The sequence below is a fragment of the Embiotoca jacksoni genome, unplaced genomic scaffold (assembly GCF_022577435.1).
Source record: "Embiotoca jacksoni isolate LCO1_2020_lvr unplaced genomic scaffold, fEmbJac1.0.p SCAF_9, whole genome shotgun sequence".
In the NCBI taxonomy this organism is placed as follows: Eukaryota; Metazoa; Chordata; class Actinopteri; family Embiotocidae; genus Embiotoca; species Embiotoca jacksoni.
In genome coordinates this window covers 17396738-17414407 of record NW_027185447.1, presented here as the reverse complement: position 1 = coordinate 17414407, position 17670 = coordinate 17396738, and the positions used below count along the sequence as shown (strand labels likewise).

At 39.4% G+C, this 17670-nt stretch overlaps 1 protein-coding gene across 4 annotated transcripts in view; it reads right to left on the bottom strand.

Moving 5' to 3' along the window:
* LOC138192787 (metabotropic glutamate receptor 4-like) overlaps positions 1-16148 on the bottom strand; it is a 182267-nt gene extending 166119 nt beyond the window's left edge. Inside the window, exon 1 of one of the 4 annotated variants that reach the window (XM_069140453.1) lies at positions 15658-16148. The gene's annotated coding sequence lies outside the window, so the exon portion shown is untranslated. The remainder of the gene's footprint in view (positions 1-15657) is intronic. The other 3 variants (XM_069140452.1, XM_069140451.1, XM_069140450.1) reach the window with 3 other exon arrangements.
* Positions 16149-17670: the final 1522 nt, after the last annotated feature.

Sequence of the window (17670 nt, the reverse complement as noted above, 5' to 3'; positions counted from 1 at the left end):
TTTTTTAAAAGCACTGCAGACTAGCACATTCACAAGAGCGAAAATAACAGAAGAAAAACATAAGGAGAGTTATTATTTAGAAGGATCGTGATCAGATATTTTGAACCCGTCCTTTCCACTATAACTGTGATTTATTGTCCAACCGTGTTGGCAAGATATGCATATGCTTCTCGTGGGGCTCGCTCTGCCGCTGTTATCTTTCAAAGAAAACTAAGTGTTATTACCATTGCAGATGAGAGAGAAAATAATGACCCAGATCTGGGAGAGACCTTTGATAGTAAAAAACAAAGCAAGGAAGGGGAAAGGAGACGAGACGAAGCGCGGCATTCTTGCCTCTTTTCAGCCAGGAACTCACAGAGGAAGTGTCAATCTGTCGGAGGCTGGATATAATCTTCTACATTGTGACGCATAGGGCGATCATGGTGCCCTGTCACCGGTAGTCCTTGTCGTTGATTAAGGCTTTTTATCCTCCACTGGGCTTAGCTCAGGGCCGCCTGCACTTTGTCTTGTGACATGCGTAATTTCCTCCTCACAGTCTCCCCATCTTGATAGTGAGCTAATAGAAACTCTCTCCAGATCCGCTCCTAATGAAGACAGATCCTCAGATGGCCAAGCAGTCTCATTTATATTACCAGTCTATCAACTTGTTTTAAGTAGATTAGGCATGTTCTGTGTGACAAGCCAAGAGGAGGGGGGAGGCACTGCAAGTGTATGAAAATAATTTATAAAGAGATTTTACACTGCATCATTTCCATTTAAGGCACATCATAGCACAGATACAAGTTTGCTTGCTCTCAGACAATGACGAGATGAGACGACTGTCAGCAGAGATTGAAAATGTAATCAGACAGTTGTCGATGTTCACACAGCAGATTAGTTTAGGCTGGATAGTTTAGAATGGTAGGGTTGAACCTAACGATTATTTTCATGATTGTTGAAGCGGTTATTTTCTTGTTTAGTTTGAAGCACAACCCAGATCTAAAAATCTCATATTGAAATGTTTTGTTTTTACCAACCAACAGTCTAAAACCCCGATATAGTGCCGACTATATAAAACTGGAAAAAGTATTTCAGAAGTTGGGGTCTGAAAATGACTTAAATGATTAATCAGTTATCAAACCGGACAATACGTTTTCTGATAATCAATTAGCTAACTAAATATAGCGGCAATGATTAGTCCATAAATCGATCAGGTGATCGTCAGAAAATGTATCTCCAACTATTTTGATTAATTCACTGTTTTTACGTCATTTTTTATGAAAAAATGCAAACAATCTTTGATTCCCTCCCTTTGAAAGGTCAAAGTTTTCCGGTTTCTTTAGTTCTCGATAACAATAAACTAAATATCTTTTGGTTGTGGATGGTTGGCCAACACAAAACAAAGCATTTTTTTTCTGCACCTTGAGCTTTGGGAAACACCAATTAAAATTGTTCAAAATTTTGGGACATTTTAATGACCAAAGAGATAATTAATGGAGATCAATGATGAAAATAGGCATCATTTGCAGCCCTGCAGCCGAACCTTTCCGCTCCGTTGGATAGATAGGTATAAGAAACACGGAGGATATAACTAGGAATTTTGATTCCAAACCAAATGCGAAGAAGAGCATTTTAGCGCTTTCCTTTGGTTTAATTTTCTTTAGTCTGAAACTCCGTTTCCTGCAAAATCCCAGAAATATTTTCCTATATAGCAGGATGGTAAAAAAAAAAACCGAAATCACTCTTCTAGCAGCAGCAGTGGCTACAGACTGTAAGATGTAGGTGATTGATGTAACAACATATTGCACCCAATACAGAGATACCATCTCACAAGGCTTACCTCTATAAGCTTGGCATGTTGTGCTTTGAGGTTGTATGTTGTCATTACGACAGCAGCTGACCTCAGCCAGAGTTACATTAGCCTCTAATGATCCTGTGAATCCCACTCAATAAACTCAGGGGAACAGACAACTCTCTGTAGCAGAGTCTCTGGTTTTATGAGGTTTGTTAACCAACATTATCATTAATAATTCAGCCCAGTAATTTAGTAGATCATTATTTGTGTAAAAAGTGTTTCTTCACTGTTATTTTTATCATCATAGTTGTTTTGTGAAGAATGGGCCTGATGTTTGTGAGGAGCTCACACAGACCTGCTGTTGTAACGAACTAGACCACACTGTGTTTTATTGATCATGGTACTTTGTTTGCTAAAGTTTAAAGTGATTGTAACTGGAAAACATCATGTTTCAATCTTATCTGTATTTGTTTCATTTACCAAGATTTTTTTTTTGTTGGCTTGGGACTAAGAGTTATAATATTTATATTATCTTTTTTTTTTTTTAGGTTATTTTCTTGATTGATCTATTAATTGTTTAGACTATGATTGCTCATCATGATGTCTTTTATTTCTTGTTTTACCCAATCAACCAATTCAACCAAAATCCAAAGGAACAATTACAGAATATAAAATAGAGAAAAGCATCAAATCCTTAATTTTTTATTTTTAATTTAAAATAACGATTAATCAACTCACATACAGCTCCTGACTTCCAATGGACTATTGGATTACTTAGTTAACCATTTCAGGTCTATATCTTTTACTATATAATCCAAACATAAATGAATGATGATTCTTAATAAAACATAAGGCCTCTCTGCTTTAATCTTCCTGATTGCTGTCGAACTGTGCTGAACTGTGTGCAGTGGCATATTGGACTGTTCTTTTAAAGGAAAGCCTCCAGCTCTTTTCCATGAACTGCTCAATGATTTATGACTTGGGAGGATACGGAAAGTGTTTAACCTCATTTAGACATTGATGAAAACACTGTTTAATTTGTTTAGCTACTGTAGGTGGATTTGGCCGTATTATCTGGTAATATTGGAAGATTGTGATATCAGCAATCTCATTACTCTCATAGTCTCAAACAAAATAGTCCCATGAGGTGCCTACCCATATTATAGTGCTACACATCACTACATATATCATTAAAAAAAGAGATATCATGAGCTCATTATTTGACTTTTTCAAAATGTAAGCCTATAAATTCAAAGCTATCAGAAGTAATAACTTCCAAACGATATAAATCTTAGATTGCTCACAAGTTTGTGTTTTCTGCTTTTTATCAACTTTGTATTAAAAAGGCTCACAACATTGCATAAAGTCTGTCATTCAACAAAAACGTACAGAATGTTAGAAACATGCAGAAAAATGCCCCAGAAAATGTCCCCTTTTACTAATATAGTGTCATATATTACATGAATAGGATTATTGATGATTCAGTTCATATGTAGCATTTTGAGGTCCCAAACAGAAACTGATTTTGGAAGGCTTAAACCACTGGTTTGAGCCTCAACATGCATTGTATTTGATGAGTCTATCAATGTAAAACCTTATTCTGGAAAGTAACCTGTAATTACAGCTTGTCAGATGAATGTAAATGTTCATTTAAAATGCAGTGGACTTAAAGTATAAAACATCATTAACTGAAAATACTCAAGCACCACAAATACAACCTTAAATACAGTACTTGAGTAAATGTACTTTTCACCTCTGCATGTACACAACTCTTTCTATATCCTTCACATAGTGGAGACAGACCCTCATTAACACCCAATAGTTATTACATCCCATGTTGAGTCTTGCTATCTTTTATGTTTAGTTCCCCAAGTTTTCACATCGGGTGATCCAAGAAGCTGGAAATTTGTAATTTATTTTGTCCCTCGTGGGCAAAAACTGGGGACTAAATTCCAATAAACATCTAAGCTATGCCATTACATGCAGCCCCACTACTCTGCTGCTGGAGATTATCCCAGAATTCAACCCTGTGGTCATTTATGTGGAGTGCAACTTTGGAGGAAATGTGTTGTGTGTTGGACTTGGTGGATGCTAAACCCTGCAAATACATTAACATCAAAGAAGACTAAGCAAGACACATGCATTAAACATCAGTCACTGATCTTCAGTTATCATTGCTGCCTCAGTTTGAACCGAGGACAGGCCACCACACAAGGGGGGGAAATTACACAGGAAGTAACGCTAAACTCCACAGAAAAAAAAAAAAAAATCCATAAAATCGAAAATAATGATATGACCTCCGGATGAAGCTTCAGCAACAGCTCTCCTCCTCCTCGTAATTGAAACAATGCAGCAGGATAGCAGATGTCAATGGCACATAATGCATAACAGAGCAGTGAATGTATGAGGTGTAATAGATTGTGGAAATGGCAGTCTGATGACAGAGATGGAGCATTTCATTAGAAACCCGAGCCGAGTCGAATCTGTATGTGTGGTTTGCTGGTGCAATACGGCGTGATGAAAGACTGGCAGTTAAAGAGTGCCCACACAGTACACCTGCAAGATGGCCTTTTGTTCACTCGATAACCTTAATTAGAGGTTCTGAGAGCCAGCACCAGTCTGGATACAGTTTTATGTTGGTAAAATACCCGGAAAGTCTTGAGCTTCAAGTGTAAATGGAATCTTTTATTCTCTTAATTGTTTTACTGTAGTGAGAAATATATCAATAAAATGGTCATTCATCCAAATACTTAAATGCCAGTTCAGGTTAAGGCAACTAGCAGTGGACTCAAACTGAAACACTAAGGAAAAGAGTTTGAGTTAGAGGCCCTATAGAAACACTGGTTGGAAAAAAAAAAAAAAAAAAAAAGGCTTATGGTTGGCAGCAATAAGATAGTCCGAGCAGGCACAGGTCTGACAAAGAACAAGCAGGAGGTAAGCAGTTCACTGACTGGCAGCAGGTAGCACGGAACAGACAGATTTAAAGAAGCAGAGAAGCAATGGAAAAAAAAATCACCTGGATTACAGAAGATGATGATTATTGATCAGATCTGAGCGCATTATCTGTTCATATGTTCATATCCTATTAGGATATTCACGTCCCTTACTTCTTTGCTGTATGTGCAAGTTTTAGAAAGTGTTTTAACATTTTAATTAAAAAAAAATTAAAAAATAATGTAGATTCAGTTTTAGATTCAGGTTTGACGAAAACATACTAAACCTCAAATATATATGTCATCGAAAACCAGATTGAAGTAGCTTGTAAAGAATGTCAAATATGTGCCTTTCATTTTTTTTTTTTTTTAAAGAGGATATATACTCTTTTCCTCGCAGCCTACAGTACCAGTGGACTAAATCTAGTGGAACACCCCAATATATCAAATGCATTCCATGCCATGTACTAATATTTCTCTGCATGGATAAGACATCCAGAGAAGAACAGCCTAGGGCATTGTAACAGAACCACTGAATGTGTGTGTATGTGTTTGTGTGTGTGTGTGTGTGTGTGTGTGTGTGTGTGTGTGTGTGTGTGTGTGTGTGTGTGTGTGTGTGTGTGTGTGTGTGTGTGTGTGTGTGTGTGTGTGTGTGTTGTATGCTTTGGCTTCACGCTGCCAAGTTACGAAGCAGCCAGGGTCTGGAATAGTGTTTGTATTGACTGAGGAAAGTCTACAGAGCCCCCATTACAGCCATGTTGTAAATAAAGGCAGGACACAGTGTTGAAGTCGGACGAGTCTCGGGTATCTTGAATCATGCAACAAATACAGTTCACAGCAGCCCGCTGAACATGCTGTTCATGCCTGTCTCTGTGCTCACAGCAAATCTGAAGGAAACAACAACAGTCAGTAATGGGCTCACGGAGGCAAACTCCATATTTGCTTGTTGGTTTTTAAACTCCGAAGCATTATTGTAACTACAGTATGTGAATTCTGTCTTTCTTTGCATTTCATGTAATTAGCACAAATTCCTTTAGTTCTTTCTACCGCTGTTTAGAAAAGAATATAAATGAGCAGAAACTTAATTTAAATGTACTCAAGAATGTTCAAACTAAACAAACAGTAGTCCTGGTAAATGATGGACCCTGTCTAAAAGAAAATACATTTACTAATTTGTAACGGCAAAATATTATATTGCTGCAAATGAAATGGCAAAATATGTTGTTTTCTGATATTGTATTAGAAGGACAACGTCATTTGACTGTGTCATGACAAACTACTGTTTACAAATCAGTTAATGTGGCAGCACAACCCGTTCTCATGCAGGATGTCAAATACTGTCATTCTGTCAAAGCCCGCTGGCGTCTCAGGGATACACACAAGGTGTCCACTGGCACTTCATACATGCGTACACGGTGTGTAATGTTTAGTCACCAAAAAACATTCGGTTTGTCACCGTTTCTACTCCATCACATGACCTCCGTCTTTAACCCGGGTCATCACTGTGCCAACATCAAAGGGTACTTTGTGCTTATCTCCCAACAGCTTTGACAAAATGGCATTTGATAAGGTGGGAATGAGAACAGGCTGGATAGCACTATAGTTAAGGACTGGTTAGGGTTAGGAATACAAATAACTTGAAAGATCATAGGTTTGGTTTAAATAAGTACCTTGTTAAGACCTTTGTATCTTCTGGTTGGCTGAATCTTTTCGGAGTGACACACACCCTGGACAACCACATGTTTTCCAAAGTCTTTTAGCTTACTCGCTCTGCGAGTGAAAGACCGCTCTGTGTTTACAAGAGTTTGTGACATCACAAATGGCACAGTTGCTAAATACAGGCTGTGTGCATTTTTTTCACGGACTCAGTGTTTTGACCCTTTCTCAGTATTTATAAAGCCCCTATACCTGCTTTATAATAAAGCAAAAATAATAATAATAAAAAAAATAAAAAAAAATTAAATTTAAAAGTCTGAATTTAAGTCACTATGAGGAAAGAAACATTTACTTCAGTCTTTAAAAAAAAAACATAATCTTGACCTCTGAGCAGTCAAGCAACAAGGGAGCGTAAAGCTAAAACTACTCATGAGCTGCTTGTCATGATTGTTTTCAACATGAGTAACCGGTGAATAATCCCCCACTTACAGGTGTCAGATATGATGGTAGACATGGTGTCCCTTATTGCTGCCTCTGCATTAGTAATCAGGACTTGGGTGTAAATACAGACATCTCATTACCAGCGAGCTGAAGTGTGGTATTGAGGAAGGGCAAGGGCAATGACAAGGATTCTCTGAGTAATGGGCTTCAAAAGATCAGTGTACCATTAAGTGGACCTGCAGTGCTCATTGTAGCCCTACAGGCCCATTATGAAGCAAAATACAACCAAGTGAGATAACTAAAGCCTCTAATGGCGGTCTCCTTTTCCAATTTAATGTTGTTAAACACAGCTTTGTGAATGTTGTTGCGGAGTGCAGTATGATTGCCAGGCTGAACTATTGACAGAGTGCTGGAGATGCTGAATAAAACATTATCCTGCATATTTCTTTTAATTGCTTGCATGTTTTACTTGAGCTAATTTGCACCAGCCAATCAACATTGACCCGAGGTAACTTGCACGCACTCTCACAAAGTCAATATGTTAATGCCTTCTGCTCAAAAACAATGACACTGTGCTTCCTCGTATTTATCCCGAGCTTCTTGTCCTGCTTCGTTTATATTCGATTGTGGAGTCTACGCTTAGGCAGAGCAAACAGAGCATGAGATTGCAATTAATCATGTCCAGTGTCTGTCATCGGTGATACCTATATTGGTCTTTGAACCAGCGGAGAATAGAGGGTGAACGCTTTTAGCATCTGCCTTCCTTTAAGACATTTGCAGGCTAATTAGGAAATCTGATCTGAATGGTGGATCTGTAAGCATTCACTGTAGAGGAGAACAGGAGCCAAGTACGATGACCTCACAGTTCACACACAGGATTTGCAATGACTTGCTTTGGTGTCACCAAGTGTCAAATATTTTGAAAAAAAACCTTTAATAACTTTACATTTCTTTAGTTTTTACTAAATCACTGCAACAAGATTGCCCGTCACACCCAACTGCACACATAACTGAATACTTCCATGTGGCTCTTTATGTGGAGCCAGTCACTGTGGCACACAAATTGTAATCAAGGCCAGGAATAGCGCACAGAGAGATGGGTGGCTGTTGACTGCAGGATTTAGGAACTCAGCTGAGCCTTCCCACTGCTGCTGCCGAAAGATTTCTGCCAGGCGCTGGTGTGCAGAACAAGAACTAATCTGGAGTGGTCTGTCACTGCTAAAAGGAACTGGCCCCGAAGTCATGTATTATGGGGAAAGTGGGGATAATTTTGTCCCCCTCATTTCTACAATTTTATGCTGTAGACCTCTGTAGAACATTTCTCCTGAACACTGAGGCGTATCAAGTGTGGGGTCTTTCATCACTTTCTGCTGCTCGCTGCTCATTCAGTCTGAATCTAATCAGTTAATATCATTTCATCAGTCCAGTCCAGCTTCATAAAAAAAAAGTCAGAAATGTTCTTGTTAAAATAAGCTGTGAAATTGTTTCTATGTTTAATAAAAATGTTCTTCCCATGACTGTAATCAAAATCAAAAGCAGTTTTTTGGTTTGCGCTTCATGCAGGGTAAGATCAGTTGGATTGCACAAAGATGTTGTTTTGAAGGCACTTTGGGGTGAGTTCATGGGTTTTGATGTAGTAAGTCCGAAGATATGTTCATACATATTCATGAGTAGTGGGCAGGCCTTAACTTTGACAAAGAAAGTGAGAGAGTGGCTGAACTCACACATTGGGAATATCAATGAAAAATGCAGAAGTGGGCCCCTTTGGTAAACACAAGCCTCGTAATTCTTTCTTTTTTTACAACATAAAAATGGGGGATGACTGACAGTAAATGCCTCTAAGACAGCAATGATTATGAGTCCATATGTGGTAAATACATTAATTACCCTCCACGAAGCATCACAGCCTCCAGCCCAGCATGACACTTTACAAAATGCAGGAACACGTTACGGTCAGGCTAAATGAATTATCATGAATTCATACATGATAGTTCATGAATCATCAGGATTAACATGAGTTCAAAGTCTTTTATTCATTAGTTATTGCATGGACAACACATTCATTTAAGCATTAACTAATGTGAGCGCATCATCACTGATTATGATTTATTAAGCATAAACACTATGAATTCTTTGCAAAAAATGTTGGGCCAATTTTGGGGTCTGTCCATTTACCTGCAGGTTCCAATGAAATAAGACATGAACATAATAACTCGGACATCATAATGAATAAAAACATTTGTTCTCACATTATTGTTCTAGCTCTTACTGCAGTTTCACCCAACATGGATGGTAAAGATCACAACTTCACTTTAAGGATTATTCTTAATAAATCATGATCATTGATGATATACTCACCTATAGTTAATGTTTTAATTATTGTGTTGTTCATGCAGGAGATAATGAATGAAAGAGTTTAAAGTCATGTAACTTCCTGATGATTTTATGAGGTATTAATGCATGAAATAATGCTGAAGTGATGCAGGAATTCCTGCATGAATCCTTGATAATTCATTCACCCTAAAGTGAAGTGTTACCCAAAATTTGAGTAGCTGTATCATATATGTTCTTTATGCATGCAATATATAGGACAGGAGATGTATGAAAATATAGTAGCGGTATATGTGCATGTATACTATATGACCAGAAGCAGAAGAACCCTTTACATTGATCTCGTTGGTACAAAAAAAAAGTCAGGATTAAAATACCATTATAGTTGGGATATTTCTGTTACATGCAAATGGGACGAAGAATGCTGTGTAGTTTATCGGAATGATCTAAAGACGTCTGACAACATGATTCAGGCTGCTACAACAATAGATTATGCACCGAGTACAGCTGTTAAAGATAAAAGGAAAATATACACAAAAAATAGCCATGAGTTCTGTGATTGAACCGGAGGAGCTTTAACAACCTGAAATTGACAGCGGAAGTCTCACAACATCCAAAGCAACAAGGAACCAAATTAAAAGTTTGTTTGATTTATGTTGACTGCTTGCAGGGTACGAATACAAGAGGGAAATAGTCCCTGATTTATATTTGCTGCTGACACCTGAAACAACACAAAACAATTACTGAGACTGTCCTTCCCAGAAAAACAACAGTGGCAGTCGTTTCAGCAAATCCTCCCCAAAAAAAAAACATTTGTTTACATTGAAGTGACAAATCCTCCCAGTGGCTGTAATCTGAGGCAGAGGAGGTGATACTGGGATGTTATGATAAAGCCACATAGGATAAACAGGACAACACAACTTTGGACTTCAACACTAGAGATTACAGTGATTTTATTTTTTACTGACATTTGTTTGTTATTTTTCATCTTCCCAAACCTTAACCAAGTGGTTATTACTGTAACCATGACGACAAAGGTCCCCAACCCTGAAAGTTGAAGTGTTTTTTTGACCTAAACTATTTTTTTTTTCTAAGTCATCTTTTTGCCTAAACCAAACCTTAAGCAGATGTCAGATACTAAAACAGATTGACTTGTTCACAGTGATGGACCTGTTCTTTAGCTGTGATTTGTAAAGGTTCTAAAAGGCAGTGACAAACAATGTCACGCTGAGAGAGATGTCCCAACAGTTGTTCTAGAAGGCATGAACAAGATGAACAAGACCTTTATTTTTCTTTAGTTTTGTGTGTGTGTGTGTGTGTGTGTGTGTGTGTGTGTGTGTGTGTGTGTGTGTGTGTGTGTGTGTGTGTGTGTGTGTGTGTGTGTGATGCTGAAGAGAGGCAGATGGACACATTCATTTCATGATGTCAACAGCCTATTTAATATTAATGTCCACCCAAAGCTGCAGCCATGACAGCAAAATATGGGTGATGTTCTCGTTACCTAATTCAGTTCAGACAGAAAACTGCATCTTTACTAAATCCTGTTCAGCTTGTTGGGTACCGGCTGAAATGCAGGACACATACGGATATCCTTCACTGTTGTAATTTATAATTAGTTGTTTGGAATTTTTGTTGTGAAAACACTGAACCAAATCACCAGCTTTCCCTGTGAAATTACACTTCAGTCCAACACTCATCAACAAATCTGTCAATTATGCACCAAAGCTGAAGCCCAAGGAGGAGCATCATCATGTCCTACTTGGAAACCGTGTGTGATAAAAACCATTTACAGATGTTCAAGAACTGAGCCACTAAATCAGGAATTAATGATCTAAAGATTAGTTTTGTTTTTTGGGAGGAGACCTGTTCAGAACCTGAGTAGACCATCTCAGGGTTTAAGTAGCCCGTCATTCAGACTAAAAGTTTTAATCTCTTAATGCAATAACATATTCAAACAGAAGATTTCCAATAGAAGTTCAGCACAGCCTTTAAACAAAGATGTCCTGTGCTAAGCTAGGTTAGCAGGTTTGCCATTCTGCTTCCAGCCTTTGTGCTAAGCTAGGTTAGCATTTACCTCGTGAATAGTTTGACAGCCAAACCACCATCCTTTTTTTTCTACAATGTAATTAAGACGAGGAATCCTGAGCAAGTCTTTACCTCATTACTTGACTGAAAGGTAAAACCAGAATATTCTAATGAGTTATGGCAGGTTTGTTTGTGGTATGGATATATTAAGCTCTTGAGTCATTTGGATGAATTCTTCCTGTCAAGAGGGACACATTAAAACATCTGTTTAAAATCTTAATTGTTGCAGGTTTTGCTGAGGACAGCATGTGGCATAATAACATTTGATAAGAAGAAAGATTATTTCGACACCTTGTCAAATGTGTCTTCTTTATGAGAAACTCTCTGCTTGGGACGGAATGATTATTTGCTTCATTGTTTGTGTTGTAAATCTTGTAAATTAACCAGCGTGCCAGTGGTGTCGTCTCTGATTAGTGTCAACAGTCCTCTAATGAAGACGGTCGACCTGTAGGCATGGTGCTGCTCACATGCGCTGACTCTGTGATAAGAGAGTTTACTTCACAGCATGACAGTTTTACCCAAGAGCATCTGGACTTTAAAACAAATCATCGAAAAAATAATTTAAGGATCAAAACTTTGTGTCTTAAGCCTGCAGCAAAACTCTTCTCGCCGAAGAAACGTATGAAAGAAGAAACGACTAAGCTCTTATAAAAGGAAAGCTTGTTAAAGGATCACAGAGGAGAAGAATCAGCAGTTTAGAAAATAGGATTGTGTTGAGAGCATGAGAAATGGATCTGCTGTTGTTTTGGAGATCACCAGACTGTGGTCAGCGCAGCAAGGCCACACAGACGCCGCGCTGAAGAACAGATGGACAGCCAGGAGGAGGAGGATGGAGGCGATGCAGAATGTGGACGCTCCACCATCACGCAGCAGTGATAAGGAACAACAGAGGAACTGATATCTAAAACTCCTCCAATGCACCGAGGAAGCTGCTGTCTGCCTGTCTGCCTCTGGTCTGTCGGTCTCTCTCCACTGCTCGACGCTCTTGAATTCCAGCGCTGACGTATGCTCTCGCTTTCAGCTCGGTGTGAAAGGAAGAGGAAGAGGAGCTGACGAGGAGAATAATTTATCCTGCCCTGTTCCTATAATGTCACACTAACTCACAGCAGCATGGAAAATGAATTGCAAAAGATGGAGGAAATGACAGTAAACATATCCTGGATGATTTTCTGGGTAGAAGGGGAACATTATCACGTCTGGGACACATTACAGTACAAGGAAACTCGTTATGATGTAAAGGTTAAAAGTAACAGGCTTTATGCTGCCAGTTAGTCTCTTCCTCTGTTTATTGGAGCCTCTCCAAGCTTTGCATCTTAATGAGATGGGTTTTTTGGGGGGGGGTTTCTGTGAGAAAGTTGTTAATGAGGAGAAATACTGAACACCAATTTATCCACCTTACATCAGTATATTCACCTTGTTGACTGCCGTCGGTTCATCAGCAAATAAGATGGCAATAAGTAATAGCAGCAGCCAGGGTTCATCTGTATCGTATCAATTTTGCGCTGGCTAAATGTTGTGCTGGTTCTTTGCAGTCTGATGTCTGAATACTCGGAGGAGGAGGCCCACTGTATGGGAAGGCTTTTCCTAAGTTTTGTAAAGAAGCCCATGTTCTCGCCATACAGACAGTTTGCCCGTGTTACGATTGAAAGATTCTTCTCATTAAGTAGGTAGTTGTATAGCAGTTTAAAAAGGCCTTTGAAGTGCTTTTTGAAAGAACTTTTGTTTTGTGAAAAAAGCTATACTATAAGGTTTTTCATAAATTTGTATGATTGAATTTGTGCTCATTCAAAGGTAATGGGATTGAGGGCTGAAAAACCATAAAGGTCCCAAATTTTAAACTTTTCTTGTGTTTTTTTTTTTTTTGCAGTCTTGATCTCTATAAGAAAATTGTTTTGTTGTTTTAGATATTAAAAACCATCTCGGCATAGTTTTACATCTTCTTTCTTAAGTGTTTTGTGTCTGTGTCTTTACAACACATTGATTTAAAGGACTCTCTTCTAATTGGCTGGTTTTCTTCAGACTTGTAACGGAATGACGGCTCCACGTTTTCTTCCACAAAGAATGTTGAACAGCGTAAAAAGTAGACATTTTTGGGTTTTTCTGATTCATGCAGCTCCTTTCCCACCACCGGTTGGCAGCTCCTAACTTAAACAATGGCCCCAAGCCTCACTTCAATTACCCAAACCAAACGCAGACCTTTAATTGGTCGATCTTGTTAAGGATGGTGCTCTGCCTCAGATAGGGGGCTCAGTTTAGGGTCAGTAAAAGGTCAACTCCGAGAATTTGCACTTCGTGTCTTCACCTTATGTGAAGGTTTTGAGGCTCAAATGGAGTGAAAGAGGACAAGTGTGGATTTAAAATACACTAATATAGTCTTTAAAAGCAGCATGGGAAAGTAGTAGCAGCAGAATAGTGGAAAATACAGGATGAACATTTACAAAAGCAGGGTAATAAGGAATGAATGTATTCTGATAAAAGTCAAAGACCCAAAGAGTTTTGGATCACAATGAGCTGAGTGTGATTCATCATGACTTTGGATTACCAGTAAAACTGCTATTTGACTCTTAAGCTGCTCTGAAACACTGTGCTACCAATAAACTGCATCATTTTCATTTTTGCTAATATTACAATATATGTACGATCCACCTGACTTTATAGCAGTATTCATTTGTCCACAGTGGCGCATAATAAAGTACCGTGAAGGTTGGGGAAACTATTTTTTTTTCCTCCTGGATAATCACTACTGCACACGTACTGTGACTGCTGATGGAGATTTACACTCCAGACAGTATAATATTACTCACAGGATACAGACTGGGAGGAGAATTAGTGCTGCAAAGATTCAGTAAGTCTGTTTCTCACTGTGAGAATGAATGTATGAATAAAGGAAGGGAAGTGTTATTGCAGCGAAGGGTTCTGGTGGGTATTTCAAAGTGCTTCTTTTGGGGCTTCAAAAGACCCATTTGCCTGTTTTTCCAAAAGGAAAATTAAATGGTTCAGTTTAGATTTTGGTGGCTTGATAAAAATATTCCTGTGAGCTTACAGCTGTTGTTAAGAAGTGTTTAGGGAGATTCTGATGGCTCTTTAAAGACCAACAGAGAAAAATACCTTTTTAGGTTGTTCTCATTTTCATATTGCTTTTACTTTTTGTGCGAATTTGAAGAGTATCACGTCATATTAAATCAGTCTCATGATGAAATCCAGTGTGGCATTTGAAGTAGATGTTTGACTCAGGAGGGATTTAGAGTACAAACTAGCAAACCTGCAGCAAAACACAGACTGCCATAAAGATGAAATTAAAAGTAGAAAAAGAGAAAATCCTTTAAACTTCTGTCTGCACAAAAATCTTAAAATAATATGCTTCATGTCTGAACAAATAGTACGAACAGATGTTTTCTGTCTTTCCTACATCCAGAGGTAAAAACACATCACATCAGCTGAAATATTCCCCAAGAACAAAATGTATTATTTGAATCTTTCAACATATTCAAACAAGCATCATGTATTACTGCCTGCAAGCAGAAGAAATGAGATAAGATTTGACTTTATTAATCCCACAGTGGGGAAATTCGGTAATGCGAGCAGCAATGAATGTATTCTCTGATGCATAATCATGTGAGGCGTCACCAAACTGTATAACCCACCAGGGCGTCATGTCTCACTTCAAAAATGATTAAGTACAAAGATGGATTGCCGCCTATTCACACAGACAAACCCGGTAAAAGCGCGCAGGTGCAGTGCGCCATGAGAATGGCACCTTTCTATCCGGTATCCACCGTCTTAATAGAATCACGTTAATTTAAAACAACCGTCTGTGTTCATGTGTGCATTGATTGGACCTATAGACTCCTATAGGATTTGCTTGTGTGAGGAAAAACAGCAAGCCAAGTGGAGCGGAAAAGGGAGAGCGGGGTTTGCAGTGGGGGGCTCCCAAAGATCCAGCTGATGAAGGGACTCATTGTATTGTCAAGTTCCCCCCATCAGCTCCTCGTGAAATGTCAGCCTCATTCTTCCTCAAAAAGCTTTCACGCAAAGATGATTCATCTGTTGAGTATGTGACCAGAGAGCTGTGGTGCACAGCCCCCCGGAACAGGGCTAAACCTTGCAACCCACACACACGCACACCAATATTCACAAGGAAATGGGTTTGTAAAGTCACTATTTGCTTCTCGGCTCAGTAAAAAAAAAAAATAATAAAAAAAAAATAAAAAAAAAAAAATGCCACGAGAGGACCAAGATAACCTTAATTGTTTGCACTTTTTCACCACCATGCCCCCCAAGTAGCCTAATGGGCAGTCAGACTGTGTATTTGTGCAGCATACGCTCACGGGCAGAAGCAACAACACAGCTGCGTAACTCTGTGATGCATGACTGTCATTCCGCTCGTAAACCCCGCTGCTGCTAATGTAACAGTGTAAAAGAAAAGAGCACCCTTACCTGTAAATCCTCCCCGATTCAAGTCAGCCTAAAGTATAGAAGAACTTCTTCGATCTCTGATGCCGTCCAGTTTAGTTTCTTTTTCTTCCTGCGTCTTTGTTTGGCAGCGCCAGCTCCTGTCAGCTGTGGACTCCCCTGCTGTTTGAACGCTGCTTTCCAAACGCGCCACACAGATTAAAAAAAAAAAAAAAAATCAAAAGATAACGACAGGTGTGGGAGGTGAAAATGCCATTGTAAATGGTTATTTGTGGGGAAAAGCAGATGCAGTGTTACTCCCAGAGAAATCTCCTGTTTCTCGACCAACTCCGCCGCTCAGATGCTGTCCAGTAGCGTGTGGTGCTCAATGAGTGTCCAGAGGTTGCAGAGATTTCCTACTTTTCCTCCTCTTCTTCCTCTCCTGCTTCTTCTCTTTGACTGCACAAATCTTCCCTCCCACCGCGCAAGATTAGAAAGGGTCTCTCCTCTTTCCTTTTTTTTTTTTTTTTTTTTACGCTCTACAAATTAGATCCCCACCAAAGGCGAGCTTTGTCTGTCTTGCACTGAAACTACTAGCAACGCCGTAATACTAACAAACAAACAACAAAAAACGGGGCTGTGAGTGAATATGTAAAATCGTTGCTTGATGAATTGCATTGACATCAGCTGCATTTTAAAAACAGATCAATAAGTTAACTCTGAGGACCGAGTCTAATGAATCTTTCATTTGAATTAGACAAAAGAGAGAAGGGGTTTACAGTTAAGAACAATCCTCGTTTGGTTGAAACGGGTTTCAGGAGTTTTGTCATTTCGTGCAGCACAACGATGTGAAAGAATTGGCTGCTTCCTGATCGCTGGAGATGTGGCTCAGCTTGCATCCTGTGGTTGTTCAGATTTGGGTGTAAAACTACTCTCGTGAATTTGACAAACCTTCTTCACTGGAAACCCCGCTGGTTCCAACTGCTGCTGATATCTGCATCTTGAATCAATTATACAGTGATGCAGGGACACGTGGGTCTATAGAAATGATATACAGTAACATGTCTCCGCCTCACGGATCGGTCAGAAAGTGTGTGTGTGTGTGTGTGTGTGTGTGTGTGTGTGTGCGTGTGTGTGTGTGTGCGTGTGTGTGTGTGTGTGTGTGTGCGTGTGTGTGTGTGTGTGCGTTCGTTCCTTGCAGCAGTGATACCGTCTGTGTGTGTGTTGTATCTAACCATTTATGGGTGTGTGTGCTGTCAGTCGAGGTTTGGGGATTCACCGGGTGAAGCACACCGTGCAGAGAGGGCTCCTCCGGGTTTAGGTCACTCCGTCTTCCTCTGAGTGCAGTGGTGGTCTGAATTCACAGTACAACATACAAGTGTTGAATTTCATTCATAAAGCGCCGACTAGCGCATCTTCTGCTCCATTGCCGCCGCCGCCGCCGCCGCCGGTCCTCCAGCTCCTGTGTTTAAATACTTGTCTCTGAAGTTCAGAAGCAGAAGCCGCATCAAAGAGCTGCTCTCCGCGCGCAGGCGCGCAGTTACGCAGGCGTTTCAATCACACGTCTCACTGTGGACGTTTATGTACTGTTCACTGTTCAATGATTACCTCGGATCATCCCTCGGGTAATTTCGACTTGTTCATTGGAATCGCTTTTCTTTATATGTTTATCATTACCGCGCTGATTGCAGTTATTGATTCATCAGTCTAATCAGCGGCACCGCACTCTGCCAGTAATGAATGAACAGAGCCGATCAGCTGCCTCCATCTCGAGCTGGAGTCTTCAACGCCAGAAACAATGCTACAGCAGCACTGGGTGGATTTCTGTGTGCATCTTTACACTGAAACATATCTGCATCACTTTCCACGAGTCTCCCCTCAACAGGTTTATCTTTAAATAATGCCTTAGCTAAACCTTCAACGTTGTTGTTGCGGAATTGATCAGAATTGATTATTTGTTTTTGTTTGTAAATTACTTTTATAAGTGTGAACTGGCTGGCTGATTGTTTTCATTCATTTTATTGACTGTTCAGTCATGAATACCAACAAAAAAAAAAT